We start from the raw sequence: 8,774 nt of genomic DNA on the forward strand, positions 1-8,774 counted from the left end.
TAGGATTGTAAATTTTATTTGTTTAAATAAAACTAAAAACAAAAACAAAATGTTTAACATTATAAAAAATCACGGGGAATGGGTATCCCCATGGGGATGGGGTTCCCCATTGGGACGGGGATAGGAAGTTTCATGAGGAAGGCTCCCCATCCCTGCCCCACCTTGTTGCCATTCATATATATATATATATATATATATATATACTAGTAATTATGCACATGCCTTGCATGTAAGATTGGAATCCGGAGTGAACAAATTCATTATCACACACAAATGGTCGATTCGCATATATCCCTTATCTCCCCACTGAGTGCCCCACGAATTCTTGAGTAGCCAGTACTTCATGCCCTCTTCACTTGTACCATAACCAACCACTGTAACAGCATGGTTTAAATCAGTTCCACATTCCCCTGTAAAAACACCAGTTGAGTAGAAGAGGAAGTCGTTGGAACTAGCGCCTATGGCGACAGAAACTGGTTGCATTGCTACTGCCTTCAATAACTCATTCTCCATCAAATGATGGGACGTCCACATATCCACTGATACTTGCTGCATGGGATGCTGATTTCTCTGTGTCGCACATTCCCTGCACTCCTCTGAAAGGGTAGTTTTCTTCGCTGTTAATGCCTCCAGTTTGTTGGATATATTGGAAAGCAGTATCCATAAAACCACCGTCACAGCCATTATTTTCGGTGTTGCAGTCTACCAGCTGTTGCTCAGATAGAGAAATTTGTTGGCCTTTCTTGATTTGGATAATCCCTTCTATTGCTGCCACTGCCGAGAATACCCAACAACATCCTATATATATTGAATTGATTGCTTTGTTAGTGAATTGTACGTATTGTAATGCTTTTTACCCTAGTTGCACTTGCACCCCAAGTTGAAAGAATCTATGCGCTCGGCATTGTTCTTGAATATGTTGAAGCGTTTCTCCTTCTCTACATTGTCTTGGTATACAACTCCATGGCGAGCCATCCATTGCTCAAACCTCTCCAACATAGATGCTTGTTGGAGAGTGCGGGCATTGGCTTGAGAAGTAGAAGCTCCTAAAATGATGATCAATAGCGAGGCCATGGCACAGGTTATGAGTTGGCACGCCATTGTCGTCTGAAGTAGCTGATAACTATATATATATATATGATGATGAATAAGAGGAGAACAAATTAAAGGCTAAGTAATTGAGGATCCATGTCCAATTCCTTTGGTGGTTTTCATTTATATAGAGTTTGCATGCATGTGCACTTCCCCAAGGAAACTATGTTAATTTCCTTGCCGTGCAGGGGGTGTTTGACTTATAACATTTATCATTTATATAGACAGCATTCCTTATCATTCCAATCAATCCAGTAGTGCAGGGTGACTAAAAATTTTCTTGAAGTAATTGGAGAGTCTAATTTAAACTATATATAGCATTGATTAAGAACTTTCTTCATACGAGAGTGTGGCAAGAATTACCTGCTTAAATTGGGGGATAACATCGTATCAAAGAAGAAAAAAAAAATGGCCGGGGGTCATATTTTCTTGCACTTTGGAAACGGAACCGTGACAAAAGCTACTTAATTTGCTTATTCTTATACAGTTATACTTGCATTCGGTCAGTCACAAGTGTCCATTTACATGTGTAAGACATACATCATATAAAACAGATGTGAGTATGTGACTGACAAAGGCTATTAGAATAAAAGTAAGTATTTGAGATGGTCTAGAGTTGGAGAATAAGGTTGTGTTTGATGTTTCCACTTTCTTCTTCAATCATTTTCGGTTGACCCATTTGTTCCTCCAAGTTGTAGGACAATGGTTTAAGAATCCGATTGAACAGGTTGACCCTTCAATCATTTTCGGTTGACCCATTTGTTCCTCCAGGTTGTAGGTCAATGGTTCAACAATCCGAGTTGAACAGGTTGACCCGTGATGTCGTCACATATATAAGTTAAGAAAACTACAAACTGAGACTAATGCTGATGAGGTTCCTCGGCTTTTGCATTCAATTAATTGGAGAGTCCAACTTGAAACCGTAACATTCATTAAGAACTTTCCTGATCATGTCATATGAGAGAGTGGCATCTATTACATGCGCAAATTGGAGAACATATTTTCTAGCATAGGGGACGCAATCATGATCAATGCTACTCTTTCCTAGACCACAAACTATTCAATGTTTAATGAGTTCGAATCTATTTTTTTCTAGTCTTGTACTTCCATTCACTCTCTGACAAGTGTCCATTTACACGTATATAAACACTCGTATAGATGAAAATACACATGTATTGATAAGTGATCGATGAGGGATGGTCTAACCGTTCAGTTATGAAGAGCCACGTGATTAGCCCGAACCATTTAATGACACCTCAGTGCCATTTGGAGGCAAGTCGCACCTGCCAGGTCAGCCCAAGCCAACCAGCTTGACCTGCATCTCGACTAATGGAAGACCAGCAGATTGCTCCACAGCGATGTGGAGCACATCACCTCGGGAGAACGAGCCAGTGACTTTGGATGCCAACTTGACCTCCCGGACCGGGTTGCCAATGACTTGAGTAGTCGACCGACCTCTGGGTTACCAACATACATGATGCATTGTTTTTATCTGATGAGTACGCCTATCGGTTCCTAAACAAATGGCGGAACGTTGTCCATGCCTTCTCAAGGTACTCGTGATCCATTGCATTTTATCTCTCTAGTTCCTATAGTCTCCCTTCGCTTTCATACTCACTAAACTCGACTAACTCAAGCATTGGAGTGACTACCTCAAGTCAAAACCCCCAGGTACTCTAATATCTTTCTTCTTGCAGATCGGTCTGTCAATCTCAACACCACTCGTCCGAGTTGTCCTCTAGTAGGGAAGTTAGGCGATTCGACCACCATCAATTGAAACCATATGTGGGAACCAAAATGAAAAAGCCAATTCAACCTCTCACCACATTAGTCATAACCCAGCATGTCTTCCCCAAAGAACAACCAAAATGAAGGAACCTCCATTGGGGGGCAAACGTAAGTAGTCGAGCCATCGGCGTTCCTACCAGTGTAGATCATTTACAGTTTCAAGAGTTGATGTTGTATGTCTGAAGCATTGACCTGCGCATGTAGTCCTGGAAGCAGCACTTCACTACTCTTGGGCCAATGCAGCCCAGATGTCATTGCAGACGCAGCCACCACCCAAGAACCAGAATGTCAACAAGTCAGTAACCCCACCGGATGACAAATGTTGTCTTCTCAACGCCTCAAAGAACCTTGCTAGGAGTTGGACTTCCTAAGCACAAGACACCACTTATGCCCCTAACGTGGAAATTAGTAGGGCAACCACCTCGGTTAGGTTGGACAACATGGCCTCGGCATTGGGGTCCAAGCAAAACAGGCGTAGGAGGCACCCAAGGCATAATCCCATCAAGAGCCGACTCGGTCCTTAGGTGGATGGTCGTCAGACAAGCCCGCCTAAAGAACAAGAAGTCAGTCTGTCAAACACCTTGACTGCTCCTTAATTCATTCGGGCTTTGCCCCTTTCGGCCAAGATCCTTGCTAAGCCCGGGCCTAAAAATTTTTTAGCCTCGAACCTAGAGACTTAGGACTAAATGACTTACATCGTTGACCACATCAACAAATTGTAGGCTTTGATGTAGCTGCATGAAGAAAATGAGGCAAGAAAGTGCCTCGCCTTCCCAACCATATTCCGCCAGGCTACCCAAATGTGGTACTCAAGCTTGGCCCGGGCTCCACTAAGACCTAGGACCAGATTGTCAACCTGTTTATGACACACTTTGCTACCTACCGATGTCACTCGAAGACATCCAACTACCTAATTACGGTATACCAGTGTTCTGTATATCCAGAACCATGACCCCACTATACAGATGACTGCAACAATCCACGACGTCTGAGACCCCCACCTGAGAAGGTTGCTTGTGAAGAACCTCACAAAGGATAAAGGGAAGTTCCTTAAGCATTACCAAAAATATATGAGCATTGAGGAAATGCTTCATGCACACGAAAAGCTTGTCGGAGCCGGCAAGAGAAAGGAACGTGATAATGGCCAAGGCAAAAGAATTAGCAAGCATAGTTGTAGAAGCAACAGGTCGCCTAAGTGCTCCAAGTCACTGAAATGCTGATTCAAGTCATCCCTTGCCACTCTAGGTCGTTGACAAGACGCTTTAGGACTCCCCCCATTGGCAGTTGACCTGGAAATAGAGTTGTTCACAGGCCGGGTTTTGGACCTGACTTTACACTATGTCATGCTCGGGCTTCGGGCCGGGCTCATTCAAATTTTGGCAAAAGCTAGGCCCGAGCCTGGCCCATGAATAGGTCTACCTGGAACTGCTCCCAAAGCTCGGCGTGGATAGAGCTCACCCATTGGAAGATGTCATCCTCGTGTTGATCTTAGATATTGAGCCCAAGAAGACAATCCAGATTGGGCCACAACTCGATGAACCTCCACGCTTCTAAATTAGTAAGTTTTTTACATTCAAATATTGATGTATTTTCCTGGTTGCGTGTCGGCATGCCTAGCACAGACCCCTTTGTTATTACCCATAAATTTAATGTAGTTCCCTTGGTTATACCTATAAAGTAGAGGAAAAGGAAATTCACCCGAAAGCGGTGTAGGACAATTGACAAGGAGGTTGGGAAGGTCCTCAAATGTGAAGTGGCATATGTGTGTCGGCTATACAGACCTGAAACAAGCTTGACCAAAGTATATCTTCCCACTCTCAAGGATAGATAGACTAGTTGATTGCACCTCGGGATTCAGGCTGTAGAGATTCATGGACGTCTATTCTGGTTTCTAGATGATCTAGATGGATCCAGCAGACCAAGAGAAAACAACTTTTGTAATCTAGATGGATCCAGAAGATCTAGATAGATCAAGCATAGTTGTAGAGGCAACAGGTCGCCTAGGTGCTCCAAGTCACTGAAATGCTGATTAAAGTCATCCCTTGCCGCTCCAGGTCATTGACAAGACGCTTTGGGACTCCCCCTATAATGTACAAAAACTACACACCATTGAACGCGAGGAGGGGGAAGATCTTAATGAATATTAAATCATTCAATTGCTTGAAGTGGTCAAATCACTTGAAGGGAAATTCGGAGAATAGGAATCCGGACCAGTATTGCCACTATCACAAGGAGAGGGGGGGGGGCATTTGTGGAAATTCATTAAGGAGGACCAAGCTGCTGAGGAACCCACAAAGAGACCAGCCCCAACAGAATGAATGGGCACTCATTGGGATGATCAACAAGTGCACAGGTGGGTCAATAGTAGAGGCTAAGGACACAACTTGAGCAATGACAAAGTGAAGCCCTCCAAGAGAATAAGGATAGAGGAGGTGATTTATTTCATCGATGATGACAAGAAAGGGGCTCACTAACCCATGATGACGCGATCATAGTGAGGTTGATCATCCATAACTATGAAGTGAAGCACATCTTGGTGGACAGTGGAAGCTCGATGGACATCTTATTCATGGAGGCATTCGAGAAGATGAATCTACAAAGGAAGTATTTCTTCCGTACTAACATGTATCTGGCTGGTTTTAGTAGGGACATCGTCTAACGTCTAGGAAGGATTAAGCTGTTTGTTATAGTGAGGACGATGCCGAACAAGATTTCATTTGACCATAATCTTTTGGCCGTGGACACACCTTCATCATACAATGCTATTCTTTGTCGCCCTATGCTGCACACACTTTGAACCTTGGTAACCACATACTACATGGCCACAGAATTCCCCACTAAGAATGGAATTAGGGTAGTGTATCTAGAGTCCCGGAAATGTTACATGGTGGCCTTGAAAGGCAAGGAAAAGTGGTCATTGGTGGTCGACCTAAAATTGCTCCCAGAGCTCGGCAAGGATAGAGCTCACCCATTGGAATATGTCATCCTGGTGTCGGTCTTAGATACCGAGCCCAAGAAGACAATCCAGATTGGTTCATGACTCAATGAACCTCTACGCTCTAAATTGGTAAGTTTTTTACATTCAAATATTGATGTATTTTCCTGGTCACCTACTGACGTGCCTGGCATAGATCCCTATGTTATTATCCATAGACTTAACGTAGATCCCTTGGTTAGACCTTTAAAGCAGAGGAAAAGGAAGTTAACCCTAGAGAGGTGGAGGACAATTGACGAGGAGGTTGGGAAGCTCCTCAATGCCGACTTTATCAGAGAAGTAGAGTACCCGAGATGGATAACGAATATGGTGATCGTGAAAAAGGAAAATGAGAACTGGCAAAGGTGCGTCGACTATACAGACCTGAAACAAACTTGCCCAAAGTATATGTTCCCACTCTTAAGGATGGACAGATTGGTAGATGCCACCTCGGGGTTTGAGCTGCTGAGATTAATGGGTGTCTATTCCAGTTACAAATAGATCTAGATGGATCCAGCGGACGAAGAGAAAACAACTTTTGTAACTGAAATTGGGTTGTATTGTTACAAGGTCATGCCTTTTGGCCTAAAGAATGTTAGGGCGACCTACTTGCGTCTTGTAAACAATTTCTTTTTCAAATTTAATTGGAAATAAAGTAAAAGTTTATTTAGATGATGTTTGTTGTTCTAAAGAATGTTTGCTACTCTAAGAAAATATAACCTGAAGCTCAATCCAAACAAGTGTGTCTTTGGGGTCACATCGGACAAGTTCCACAATTACATAGTCACTCAATGTGGCATTGAAGCCAACCCTGAGAAACTTAAAGAAATTTTAGATATGTAACCAAGTGAATGTAAAGGCAATTCTAAATAGTTTATCCCTCAGGAAGGAGGTCGGTGTGAGGAATGTAGAGGCATGTACTGACTCCTAGCTCATGGTGAACCAAGTGAACGAACATTATGAAGCTCAGGATCCTTCAATGTTTAAGTACTTGGTGAAGGTGTGTGAGCTAATTAGACAGTTTCATACTTTATCCATCCACCAAATACCGAGATCCAAGAAGGCATAGGATGACGCGCTTTCATAGCTGCCGGCTCTACTGAAAACACCAAGAGGACAACATACGTAGAAGACTTGTTGCGCCCCAACATAGAGAGGGCGATAGAAGAGGAGATGGCTCCTGTACAAGTCATAGAACTGAGCAAGATGGATTCACTTTTCGTGTATCTACATGGTGGGTGTCGAATCCAACAAAAAATAAAAATCCTGCTCAGATTAAATATTTTTGTATATAGTGATGAGCAAGGTTGTCTCCACAAGGATTGGGTGGATTTATTTCCAAGAAAATGAAATAGGGGGTTGTTGTAAAGATAAGGAAAATAAAATGAAATAAAATAAAGCAAGGATTAAATCGATGGGAGATAGCTTCTGGTTGAAGGGACAAGTTCAGCCTTGATTCTTATCATTGATCATCGATGCAAGGATAAATTTATATGTTTATGAATAAATTGGTTATAGCCATTAACAAGCTCTAACAGCCAGCCTCTACTCGTATTTCTCAGCAACCAAAACAAGATCTTTGATTGCTTCTCTTATTAATAGACAATCCTAAACAAGCTCCTTGGATTTAATCTATTAATAGCATTAAGAGGGGAGAGACCCAATTCTGGTCAGTAATCTCACAAGCTTGGACCATTTAAACCAGATCATATATCCTCCTAACATAAATCGAAAACTTGTCCATAATCAATTTATGTTAGTTTCCACCATGATTAAACTTACCAATCATATACGAAATTAGAAGTTCAATCGGCCATAGATTATTCTCATTGAATGAGCAAGGGATCCTTCTTGCTTAATCAATAAAAATAATCCTCACAGGAAATCGCAGAAAACATATGAATACCTATAAACAATGAACTGAAATAAAAATCAATTAGATCTCACAATGTTTAAGAATCAAAGCTTCCATAACCTTTCAACCAGAAATCAAAAGCTTACACACACTTCATGTAGAAATCGTAGCTTCCAGATGAGGGGGGCGGACGTATTCTGCTTCTTTTCTCCCTTCTTGCTGAATTCTTGTTTCCAATATTTGATGATGCCTCCTTGCTAGTCCGCCCACCTTTTTATAGCCTTAGGGGCGTATTCTGCAGGGCTCTGAATAGTTAGTACAAAAGAAGAGAAACAAGGAAGAACAAGTAAAGCCGAACTTACCACCATGATTTGATGAAGAGTTGTGCTCTCCAAGAGCTGCTGGTGTGGCTACTGGCTTCCTTCCTAATACCGGGGAGACTCACACCCTGGGCAAGCTGCTCGGCCACCCCCTCTGTCTCAAGGGTGCCTTTTGGCCGAATCAACCATTGTGGCACATAAACACTGGCCGAGCCCTTAGTTGAAGGATGTTCCGGAGTGTCCCCCCTCTGTAATGAGAACCACTCGAGTTGAGTCGTGGCCTCCTCGGAGTCAACTACCACAACTTCCTCTATGTACCTTGGCCTCTTCCTCTATTGAGGGGTGCATTCTATCGAATGGCGATGAAGCTCCATGGAAGAAGGAGCCCTAACGAGCACCTTGGTGTTCGACCTGGCTGATAGGTAGTAATACCCCTACTTATGCTTCTTCAAGTGGAGAGTATCTAAACATCGGTAGGGTAATCTCAATATCCTTGAGAGTGCATTTGCAGAGCAACCCGACCAGATACAAAAATGAGTTCGGCAACAACTAAATAGGTAGGACTCGATGCCACCTCAAGACGACCACTACCCCCAGATCTAAAGGGAACCTAAGGCTGAAAATAAAACTATGGATGCACACACAAATCTCCCCGGGACGGGCCGAAGTGGCCCTCTCCCTGACCCTAGGACACCTCAGTTTGTTCTCTTTGGGAATGTGGTACACTTCTCAGATCTGAGCCAGG

At 42.9% G+C, this 8,774-nt stretch overlaps 1 pseudogene; it reads right to left on the reverse strand.

The window, feature by feature from the left end:
* Positions 1-210: 210 nt before the first annotated feature.
* Positions 211-4,049, reverse strand: LOC148802954 (zingipain-2 pseudogene; annotated as a pseudogene).
* Between the last annotated feature and the right edge of the window lie 4,725 nt (positions 4,050-8,774).

This window comes from Nelumbo nucifera, chromosome 1, assembly GCF_055504915.1.
Source record: "Nelumbo nucifera cultivar China Antique chromosome 1, China Antique-T2T, whole genome shotgun sequence".
NCBI classification, from domain to species: domain Eukaryota; kingdom Viridiplantae; phylum Streptophyta; class Magnoliopsida; order Proteales; family Nelumbonaceae; genus Nelumbo; species Nelumbo nucifera.